The sequence below is a fragment of the Rhipicephalus sanguineus genome, chromosome 5 (assembly GCF_013339695.2).
Source record: "Rhipicephalus sanguineus isolate Rsan-2018 chromosome 5, BIME_Rsan_1.4, whole genome shotgun sequence".
In the NCBI taxonomy this organism is placed as follows: Eukaryota; Metazoa; Arthropoda; class Arachnida; order Ixodida; family Ixodidae; genus Rhipicephalus; species Rhipicephalus sanguineus.
This window is the reverse complement of record NC_051180.1, coordinates 63668956-63681500: the sequence shown is the minus strand read 5'-3', so window position 1 is coordinate 63681500 and position 12545 is coordinate 63668956.

Here is a 12545-nt window from a genome sequence, read left to right as displayed (position 1 = left end):
ATTAAGTACATAAAAAACAAGTGCATTAAAACCATGAATATTCTAAAAGCGTTGTCACGCACCACGTGGGGTAGTGACAGGAAGTGCCTGATGAAACTTTATAAAAGCCTTGTACGCACGCGCCTAGATTACGGGGCGATAATCTATCACTCTGCGACACCAAGTGCCTTGAAGATGCTTGACCTAGTCCACCATTTGGGCATTCGTCTTTTCACGGGCGCCTTTCGCACCAGCCCCGTGGAAAGCCTCTACGTCGAATCGGACGAATGGTCGCTACACCTTCAGAGATCTTACCTATCTTTTGTATATTTCCTCAAAGTGAACACAAACAACGAACACCCCTCACACACAATAATCAATGAGTTGTCTGCTTCTGAACTTTTTCACAACCGTCCCTCGATGAGACAGCCGTACTCACTTCGTGTGAGGGGACTAGCTGAAGAAATAGGTGTGCCACTTCTCGAACACTGTCTAATGGCTCCCGCTGCCTATCTGCCGCCGTGGCAGTGGCAGCTTATAGATTGCGATGTTTCTTTCGTCGAAGTTACCAAGCATGCGCCACTTGCACATATCCGTACACACTTCATCGAATTACAATACAAGTACCCACACCCTGAATTCTTTACAGATGCCTCAAAGTCTAACACTTCTGTGTCATACGCAGCCGTTGGTCCATCCTTTTCCGATTCCGGTATTCTGCACCCTGATTCCAGTATCTTCACGGCAGAGGATTAAGCGATACTTGCGGCAGTTAAACACATAAAGCAAATAAAACTACAAAAGGCAGTGATATACACGAATTCATTAAGCGTAGTGAAAGCTTTAAAAACTATGACAAAACACACAAATCCGGTCCTTGTCTCGCTCTATCCTATTTTATGCACGATCTACTCTCTTAAACAACATGTTGTAGTGTGCTGGGTGCCAGGGCACCGCGAGATACAAGGCAACGTGTTGGCGGATCAGCTAGCAGCATCCGCCCACGAAAACAGTCCCAATACGTCTGTAGCTATCCCTCCACTAGACTTAAAACCATTCCTCAAAAGAAAGATCAGGGCCTTTTGGCAGAGCACATGGGATAGGAACACACAAAATAAACTGCATGTTATCAATCCGCGACTATGTAATTGGACACCAGTATCAAAGTCACGCCACACAGAAGTTACACTCTGCAGACTTAGGATTGGCCACACATACAGTACACATTCATACCTTCTGTCCGGAGGCGATCCACCTTTGTGCGACTACTGTGGCGATCCCTTAACTGTACTTCACACCCTACTACAATGTACGGAACTAGACGCTCTCAGGAAAAAACATTTTTCATCTACATACCTGCAGTTCCCACTCCATCCTGTTATGCTCATTGGCAGAGAACCCCTTTTTAAATACCAGTCCCTCTTTGAATTTCTGAAAGATCTACGTAATTTCAACGTTATTTTTCCAGGCGCTCCGTAGCGCGATCTCATGATTGAGGCTGTTGCTGCGGTTTCTATCAAAGGAAGCACCTGCCTCCCGGCCTTTGGGGTCAAAGGCCTTGAGGAAGTATCCGTGCTGCTTTCCCGCCTCTCACATGTAGATATCATGCTCACTCGTCATTCATCCCACACCCATAGATCACACCACTTGTCACTGCCATAATTTTATACTGTATACACATCTGTTACGCTTCTTTATAGCGCGTGATTTTAGGCCTCTATAGAGCCACAATACGCCCTGTCATCGTAATCATTGGTCATCGCTAACACCACACAAAAGACACGGCGCTCTTTGGCCACCCATGGCCCTTGCGCCACAAAGCCCCACTAATCATCATCATGTTGTAAGGCACGCATTTTCTTTTTCATGCTCAATTGTTATATGTAAATTCGTGAAGCTGGTTGATGGGTGGTGTAATGCATAGGTGACATAATACGCTTAGAAGTGAAGAATAACTAAATAATGATTTATTACAAAAAAAACTTTAGAAAAGGCATAATTGTAAATCACAATAACATTATCCCAAAATACGAACCCGGACGCTTAAATCTTGCCTAAAAGAATGTTTTCGAGCGACGAGACGAAACTATTGTTCTTACAACAGTCGTTCTCAAAAAAAAAAGAAAAGATGGACAGTTGTCATTTTCTTAATGTGCCTCGCCAGCAGTGAGCCATAAAAATAGAGTTACACATGTCTACACAGAGGCGCAGAGATTGCGCTAGGACAAGTACAATTCTTTTTCTAGGAAGATATATCCAGCAGTGCGAGAGTTCAAAAGCAACAACATATCTACCGTGTCATAGTAAACAAGCTGCATACTACCATTGCGCAGCCAAACGTTACTGCCATCGATAAAATGAGTTCTTCGGGGTTTCGCAAAGTAGTGTTCGTAGATAAAAGGCTCATTTCGCCAACCGTACACTTCGCTCGTCTAAGCGCCCCGTTTAGCAATTGTTTAGGCATTTCATTCTTTTTAATTGGACGGCTTTGAATGGTTCGGCGTTCGTTTCCTCGAAATGGCTTGCTCGTTTCCTAATAGTTCCTTCTCAAATCATTTGCCTTCCACAATGGGCCATTGGTTCCACTAGGCAGAGTTCCAAAGTAAACCGCCATTTTCCTTTGCTGTTTTTGCACATCATTACACAAATCGCGCGTAGTGCAAGTTCGCTTGCTTATTTATATTTCTTATTCGTGAGGACTATACCCTTGTAACACCAGTGCACAAAGTAACGACTAGAGCAGAATAAATAGTTTTGACGTTGGCTGTGCGCGGAGGAATCTTTGAGGGGTAATTTTTTTACACTTTAATTTCGAGAGACATAAAAACTGCGGTACATTAAAGAATCATTCCGCGACAAATAAAAAATTTCGGTCCTTCAGCCAAGCATTTCCAACGTTGCCTGCCTTATTCACACAGCTAGTGTCTACTGTCACCAACGAGTCAAATACCAGAACTCATATTCGCCCTACTTGCTGTAATTTGCAAGCCACTGAAGTCGGAAACAAGAAATTCGACCTCATAATAGAGAAGTCAACTTGATCCCAGCAGCTTCAATGTAAAGACGTCTTTCTTGCCTGAAAATTAGCAAGAAAAAAATAGAAAGCCGATTTTCCTAATTTTAGAATCTTTCTCATAAAACCTAAAGAAAGCAGGAAGCGACGAGGTTTTCTCATTATTTGAAATAGGAGACAGACGAGAGGTCTAAGGAACAAGAGCTAATTCTGGGAGTCTATGTAGCTTTGCCGTTTCACCGTACGCGCGAACAACCGATTTATCCGTTCGATTCACCACTATGCCGAAACCCGATATTGCAAATAGGCTTTGCCCGTCTTGGGCTTTTCCTGTGTATTTCTTGTTTATTTTCTGCACTTTCTTTCAGAAAGCGCATGAGCGTCAGGGTTATTCAACCAGCATGGTTCTCCAACTCCCGAAGGATTGGCAATCCTAGAAACCTCCGTGTTCGTTTATGCATGTGATTGCGGCTTTCGCGCATGGAGGGTCGTGTTCATCCCAATAACTCCCCGGCTCGAAGGACCGGAAGCTCTTCTACAAGAGCGTCGCAAGTGTCACTGGAAGCAGCTATTTCGTTTAGCCTTCTGAATTTTTACTACAAATGTACAGTACTCATGGATTGAAACGCGACAATTTAAGGCTACGTGATGCTTGTACTTTCGATGCCAGCGTCTTTACTATGTTATGTAAGGCATATGGGCGCCGCCATCATGGGCTTTTAAAGGAATGTTTTCTGAATTTTTGTATCCTCTGACGCAGACTGATAAAGTCAGGAAACGCCGAATGCAGCAAACCAACAGTTCTCATGTGTATGCGCCAAGAGTTACACTGTTAGCTTAGTTGTTCATGATAAAACACGGCAAGGTTAACAGCCCAGCACGGAGGCACCGAAACCCGTCCATAAAATAGTCTATAGTTCATGTCATATCAGTAATAATAATAATATCTGGGGTTTAACGTCCCAAAACCACGATATCATTATGAGAGACGCCGTAGTGGAGGGCTCCGGAAATTTCGACCACCTGGGGTTCTTTAACGTGCACCTAAATCTAAGTACACGGGCCTCAAACATTTTCGCCTCCATCGAAAATGCAGCCGCCTCCATGTCATATCAGTGGAATTTCGACTCGAACACTTACGTCATAGCCAACATTACCTTTAGCGGCCAGATTTGCAGTGGCCTGTGCATTTATCACGGGCGATTGCTCAAAGCAGTTGTTCTGAAAAAAATCATGTCACGTTCAAATCCTTGAGTACTGAAGTTGTCACATTCAGCGCTTGCCGTTATGAGCATTATTTCCTATATAATACGGCAGGCGTATGACGCTTAATAACAAGCCCTGAAAAATCGACCGCGGCGTTATCTCATCCACCACACGACTGATTGCTTCGACACACTCCGTGGAAATTAACGCTTGCCCCTTTTTCTAATTTATTTACAGTATTCAGGCTGATTGTGCAGCAATTTGGAAACATGGGTACGCAATCACAGTCATAGCAGTGAATTTTCAATCATAATCAACCACCATAAAGAAGAATGCGAGATATTATGGAGGCACAAGCTATAATCATTTTTTTTCTGGGCTTTAACGTCCCGAAACCACGATAAGATTATGTGGGATGCCGTAGTGGAGGGCTCCGGAAAATTTTGACCACCTGGGGATCTTTAACGTGCACATAAATCTAAGTACACGGGCCTCGAACATTTCCGCCTCCATCGAAAATGCAGCCACCGCGGCCGAAGCTATAATCATGGAACGGCCCACATGTGTGAGCGCGCCGTCGGTTCCTTTGTCGCCGAACAAATCGACGTTCCTTAACTCGATAGTGTGATAGCGTGTGTCATGTGGTGTAAGTTGGCATGTATAAAGTAGGCAGGATGCTTCAATAAACTTCAGTTCCTAGAGCACTTCCGTTGCACTTGTCTGTGTACCTCACTGTCCTTGTCTTCATTAGGCCCGTCCAAAAATACAGTATGCTATTGAAACAAGCCCAAGAAACAGCACTCCTGATTTGAAGCATTGGGAACGTTTTCTGCTTCCGTGCGGGAATCTGTAGCTAGTGCAACAAAAGACGTGGATGCGGTCATTTGAACTTTGCAAGATGTAACCACACCGCAAGTAAATGTTTTCCATCGTTTCTGAACCAGCAAAGTCAGCGTTGTCAGAGGTAAGCTACTGCGCGTTTGTTCGCCCTTTTGTGCTTCAGACTTTCGTCGTGGTCTTTTTACCATACAAATGATATACACTTGTTTTCCGAGTGTGAGGGAGCAAGACAACAGAGACCGCGACCTTCCACATGAAAAATAATTGTGATGAAATACGGTGTGCCGCCCATTCAAATCAACTATTTTATCATGTATCCGGGATAAGGCTTGTGCCTTAAGTTTGGTTGTTTATCGCTAAGTATACAAAGGCAAATCCATACCAGGATGCACAGAGAGGTAAGCACGGGCAAAAAGATACACAAAATGCTTACGTATGTGGTTTCCGTACCTCTCTTTTGATCATCCTGTCTTCTACTCTCTTGCTGAACTTCTCAGCGAGAAAAGGTTGCCGTCGAATGCGCCAGAGCAACGATTTCAGTGCCAGTTCTAGAACGGCTGATCAGTCAGTCAGTCAAGAACTTTATTCATCGGTCCTGAGGAGTTTAGGCCGCCGGGGGATCCAGGGGGGACACCCTAGCAGCCGCTGAAGAATTTTGAAGATGGAACTACGACCCCGCTCGAAGGCTTTCGTTGATTCGAGCTAGTAAGACCTAGCTAACGACGTTACCCTACTCCGAGTTCAGCGCCTCGAAACCAGTCGCTTTCGGCGTTCGGAATCATATCTATGAAGTGCGCTGCATGATTGCTGCGTCAGCTCATCGTGAACAGGCTTGACCTAAAATTAGGCATGGTTACTTTAGGATATAACTGCTTTTTCGTTTCGCATTACAGAATCAATGGTTCTCTTGTTCCGAATTCGAATCTTGGGCGGCTACATTCTTTACGCAGTCGCATTCTAACCAATTTGTTCCAGCGGAGGCCATAATAACGTATTACAACAGCTACCGCGTGCGACCTAGGTGCCGTTACAATGACTACCGCGGATCAAGGCAATTTTCGAACCGTAAAATTATTTCGATGATTCTTCTCTAAATTTTGTTCATCCGTCCGTGTGGGTCCAAAGAAGCAAACAAAAATGTGCGCCGATTACGGAGATAGTGAAATGCATTGTCGAACCTTGTGCTGAACCATTCAACTGTATAGCGTCAGAACAAATAACGTAGGCGATTGTGGACGACAAATTTAAGGTTCGCGATGTACGTTAATCGGGACACTTCCCAACATAATCGTTTCTATTTGTTGAAGCTTTTGAGTGCACATGTTCTGTAATACTTGAACCCATTTACGTTTTAAAAAGAACTGTGAACATCGCGAAATTGAGCTTGGGAAAGCTAGGCAGTGTAATGATTATACGGCATGTTGAATGGGTTTACCCTCTATTCTCGTGCAGCCGAAGCCGGTAACGCTGTCGTGATATATGAAAGCGTCGTAGCACCGTTTTGCCGTAGCAAGGTGTCTGCTTACTCCTTCCCAATTACAATTTTATGATGAACATATTAGGTCGATTATATGAGCGCTTCACAGCGGCCGGCAGGTGCGATGCGATAACGACGCATAATTACGAGTGGTGATATTTTAGCACTCATAAATGCGTAATCAGTACACTGGGACCGAATACGTACAGGAAGAACTAGAAGCAAGTACAATATGTGGCCAAGACGGAAGATGAGATGTACATGCGTGCGGAAATAGTTGAATGTGAAATACTGGACAATGTATATTTATTCGTTGTTCCGAACACTAACGTACTCCTTACCATACGTGCATAAAACAGCCGCAACAGCAGAAGAAGTGAGCCGAGCATCCTCAAACCTACGCACGTATTGGATAATTCTTGTTCAGGAAGACGTGTGAAACTATTAAATGCGAGAGAGAGAGAAAAAACTTTATTTTTAAAATCAGTCAATTACGTCAGGCATTGCCCGTCGCCCCTAGCCGTTGGCCGGAATTCCTTGAGACACGCCAGCAGCAAGGGCTTGACAGATGAGGTCCCGCTGGCCGTTGGGGTCTGGGTTGCGGAGCTGGGCCTCCCAGGATTCTAGAGTGTGGGAGCTATCGTTCTGACTCTGACATGTCCACACAATGTGAGCCAAATTCGCTGCCTCATCACAAAATTTGCACAGGGACCGGAAAACTTCTGGGCGCCACTTGCTGTAAAGTACGGGGTTTGGAAAAACCCCCGTCTGCAACTTTCGAAGCATCTCTTTCTCAGGGGTAGTCCCTCGGCGTCGGCCTGGTAGTCCGCACTCACACTACGCATGCGCAACTATCCTCCTTCCCTCTCCCGAACAGCTGCGCGTTACTATCTCCACTTCTCTACCAGCATCTGCTTGCGTAACACGGTTGCGACGTGGCTCTTCAATGGATACTGTCACACGTTGGAATCGCGGGGAACGAAGCTGCTGACGACCTGGCGAGGACTGCACACGACTCCGCGGTTCCGCTGACAACGTACGCGGACTCCGCAGATTCAGCACGTCAGAACATTCGGCGAGAGCTCGCTCGCAACCACCCTGATGCGCGCGTAGCCTCCGGCTGCCTCCCGCGTTACCTACCGGAGGGAATGCTAAACCGAAAGGAGCGCTCCCTTCTGCTCGCACTGCGGACCGGCTCTGTCTGGCCCGCCGAGCGCCGGCACCACCTTCGCAGTGCTCCCTCACCCATATGCGGCGACTGCGGTGAGGAAGAAACACTCCAGCATCTCCTCATCTCCTCTACCGCCCTGGCTCCGCAACGGGAGCACCTCGCGCGCGCCTTCAGGAGGCAAGGGTTACCCTGCGCGACCATGAACGATGTGCTGCACCCGGCCGGAACCATGGAACGTGTTCGCGGTGCCCTACGCGCGGTGCTCGAGTACATTGGTGCCGCGCAACTCGCAGACCGCCTCTAGCCCGTGCTTAGCGCCTGACCAGCAACGACAACGACGGATCTCCCGCTTCCTCCGCCCCCAGCCCTCTACCTGTTGTGCCCTTCCCTTTCCTCCCACCATCTTCTCCTCCTTCCCTTTTACCCCCCTTCCCCTAAAGTGACGCGGTTGTGGTGTCCTCGACTGAGAGACAGTTTCTGTGTCACTCCCCCACCTTTCTATTTTCCTTTTTCCATCAAGAACCTCTTCTCTCCTGCGTTCTCGCTTCTGCTCTCGCGGAGCATGCGCTACTCTCCTCCTCTAGTCTCCTCTCCTTCAAGTGGTAGGGCGCTGCGCGCGTTCAGTCCAGTGCTTGCTTCGTTTGACTCCTCTGAAATTCGGGCTCGACATGCCAAAATTCTCTTCTGCTCGCGTCGTGATGAGCGCCAGCGCGTGCGCATTCCCTCCCCCTCTTTCTCCTCTCCTACGCCGCTCTCCTCTCGCGCGCCTGTCGACCGCGTTCCCCGCTCGCCCTGTGAGACTTAACAGCCAGGCTAGAGGGAAGACACGACTAGCGTAGTGTTCCTCTTCGCGTTCCACGACGCGAGGTCGGTAGCATGCCCAACGAACGCCAGCGGAACGCGGTCGTGCAGGTGCTCCTGCTTCGCATCGCCTCATAGTCCCATTTAGCGGGATATGGTGTAATTTTACAGCGAAAGCTGTTATCAGATCATTTCACCGGCCGTTTTTGGAGCCGTAGTTGTCCGCCGCCGCCACCGGTGTCCGTAACCAGTATCGCTCGAAATAAGAAAAAGAAAAGAGAAAAAATTTCCAGGATGGAACGAGGTTCGAACCTGGGCCCCCTGCGTGGGAGCCCAGCATTCAACCTCTGAGCCATGCCGGTGCTTGAAACTGCTTTGCAAAAATGTCCTATACAGGCTACATGTCGGGAAGGAACCACAATAGCATATGCAATAGAGTGTGTTTGAAGAGTAAAATAAGCACCAAGCGTCGCACAACGCGAATTCTGTAACCAGGCGTCACACAATGTGAATTGCGCAACGAGTAGGTTGTTGAATGCTTCCAACCCATTACAAAGGGAACTGCCATAATTCTTCATCGTCATCAGGCACAGCATCAACAAAGTGTGCATAATGCCTTACATGCGTTTAGCAGGCACCAATGCTCTCCGTAGAATGACGAAAAATGGCACAGTGCCTGCTGCCCTACTTCTAAAAAAATACAATGATTTATAGCGTAGTGGGTTCCTCGCAAGTGCACTTGCATTGGTTGCCAAGGAAGCCCATAAGGGCATGATCCACTTCCTCGGGGTCTCAGTAAAATTGCAATGATTTATAGCGTAGTGGGTTCCTCGCAAGTGAACTTGTATTGGTTACCGAAGAAGCCCGTAAGCGCATGATCCATTTCCTCGGGGTAGTTCTTCGCCCCCACCCCCCCGTCTCTCTCCCACGTCAACGTATGGTATGCAGCATGACGGGAGAAGGAAATAGTGACCGGGCGTCACCCAATGCAAATTACATAACTGGCGGCCGTTTAAAGCTTCCAACCCATTACAAAGGGATGAGCCATAATTCTGCATCGTCACCAGTCGTAGCGTCAACAAAGTGCACATAATGCCTTACAGACGTGTAGCTGGTGCATCGCTTCTCCGCAGAATGGCGAATAATGGCTTAGTAGGTGCTTCCCAACTTCACAAAAATTGTGATGTATGGCGTAGTGGATACCTTTCTAGTGTAATTGTATTGTCGCCCCAAGAGAGCTTACATTGGGCTCTAGAAACGCCGCTCTTCCAGTTTTCGCTGTGACTGTGCTGCGGTTTCAGCGCAGGCCTGGCGATTTTTTTAGGGGCGAAGCTCCCTAAAGCGGCACCCGTTCGTCCCTCGTAGTCGTAGTGCGTAACCAGTCGTAACGCTAGTACCAGATCTTGACCTCCAAGGTGGTGCCGGTGGGAGATTTTTCCTGTGCGTTGTTGAACAATCGAAAATTCGCAGCGTGCGCGTTAACTAAAAGCCGAATTCTTCTGTCTCGCATTCCCCATTAGCAGCCATTGGCATGTTCCAGTAGGAAACGTTAGTAGAAGTAGAAGTGTAAGTGTTAGCTAAAAGCCGACTTCTTCTGTCTCTCATTCCCATTAGCAGCCATTGTTTACCTCCAAGGTAGTGCCTGGTGAGATTTCTCCTGTGCGTGATTAAACAATAAAAATTTTGTTCAAAACGCCGTTGATTGATGAAATAAACCAACGAAAGACGCCAGATGTTTTCTAAAAGCAAAACGAAAGAACGCCAGATGTTTCTAAAGCAAAACGAAAAGACGCCAGCTGCTTAACGAAATACGCCAGATGTTTTCTAAAGCAATGGTTTTCTAAACAATGAAAATTCACAGCCTACATGTAAAATTAAAGTGAGCTGCAAGTCGTCATAACTCTCATCGAACCTTTAGTATAAACGCACCCGATCTCACGTCGGTGATGATGTACTGGGCAGAATTCACGGAAGATTCACGGTTTACCGATGAACCTCCGCAGCTTCGCCCACTCATCATCATTCACTCCGTGGATATGCTGTGATTTTTTTAGGAATAATACATCAGTGATATTTTGAGTTGTGTTACATTGTTTTATTTTTTTTTATTTTTAGTTGAATCTTGAGACTGGTTCATAATGCTTCGTATTCCAGAGCAATTAGTTTTGTTTCGCCTATACCGTATATATATATATATATATATATATATATATATATATATATATATATATATATATATATATATATATATATATATATATATATATACACGCTCTTAAAAATATGGCCTGTCGTATGTCTGTTCAATTAACCTGGGATCACCCTGGCAGCGGTGGTGAGTTGAACCTTGTAGTTAAAGCGGCGTAGTATGCAGAATGGTGCAAACCACAAGTCACAGCTTCTGAACTCATAAATTATAAGTCATGATCCGTAAGTTAAAATTGAAAGACTGCCTCAGTTATGCCCGACTATGGCCGGAATATAAGGGAGACTCAACGCGAGCTCAAATTCGCACGCGCGTCGCGTATCCCCTTTAGCCCGGCCGTGGCCCGACAAATCACCGCTCGAGAGAAAGTCTTCAAGGGACGCATGTCAGGCAGAAGGCGAGAAACGAGCCACGCGTGCATAACAGATATCGAAGCGGACCATATATATACACTCCGCTGCCCTTTCTGATATTGGAGCGAAGTTCCCTTCTCAAACTTCTTCAGGCTATCTTCCCCGCTTGCGATCAGAGAATGGAATAGCCTGTCCCCCTCCATTACCAGTAGCACATCCTTAGCCACTTTCTCAAAACTAGTAGAAGGCGACTTGATAGCCTCGCAAACGTAATATGGTGTTACGTGAACTTTTTTCTTGTTTAAGTAAAGTGCCAATGTGTTTGTACTTTGAAAAAATGTTCTTGTATGTTTTTTTTTAATTTCTTATAATTATTATTTTTTATTTATTTTTATTTTTTTATTGACTGTACTAAATCACTGTCTTTGATTGTTCACCTGTTATAATCCCTCTGGGATTGACAGTATGTATAAATAAATAAATAAAATAACCGCGTCTGGTGCTGCTGCGGCCGTTCATGCTTTCTTGCCGATCTGGTCACACTGGCGCCGGCCTAGCCTTGCGAGCTTCCCACCATGACTCAGCTCTCGTCGTTCGCAGCTTCCAGCACATCCTTCGCGCAAGCATTGAAGCCAACTCTACTTAGGGCGGGGGGAAAGAAATCTTTCTCTACTATTCATCATACTGATAGGACGCATCTTCATAGAGGTGGTGGTGCCATCAAGAAAAAGTCCACTGAAATAGTGAATCATAAGCGCCGACACTGATCCCTATGCTGTCTCGAAATTACAGCATATTCGTGGAGCAACGTTGTACAAGTGTGCACGTAGCTCTAGGCGCAGCTATAACGCACATATATCGAAATAGCTGAAAGTGCAAATGCTAAAACCATTAACTGCTGCCCAATGCTGCGATTTCTTTAGCAACGTTGCAGACTGCCTGCAATCAGGTGCTACAAGTCAATCATGATATACTTTTATACGCAAAGAAAAAGTGCGAGATAAGCATTGTACTATAAGTTTATTCAGAATAACAAGCACAACACGTGTGACATCCCAGAAAGCGTCTCACGGGTGTTTTATTTTAGGAGCGGAGCTCCTTATAGCATCACCTGGTCGGTCGTCGCTCGATGCGGCGTGTCCCCGCCGTCGCGTCTCCCGTATCATTCAATAGAGGGCGCTGTCCCTTAGAGATGCATGCAAACTGCAGTTGGGTGACGATATACTAGATGGCGCTGTCCCATAGAGATAGAAAAAAATGAAATAAAAAATAAGAAATTAAAAAAATGAAAAAGTAATAAAAGAAAAAAAATATAATAAATAAAATAAATAAAAAACAAAAGAAAGAAGGAAAAAAGGGAAAAGGAAAAATAATCAAAGCGGCGTATCGCTTTGATTAGTGCTGGGTGAAACCACTGAACATTTCACGGTGCAACTATGATTGCTTCAGGAGCTTCGCCCAAGCTCTTCATCATTCACCCGTGGATATGCTGTAATTTT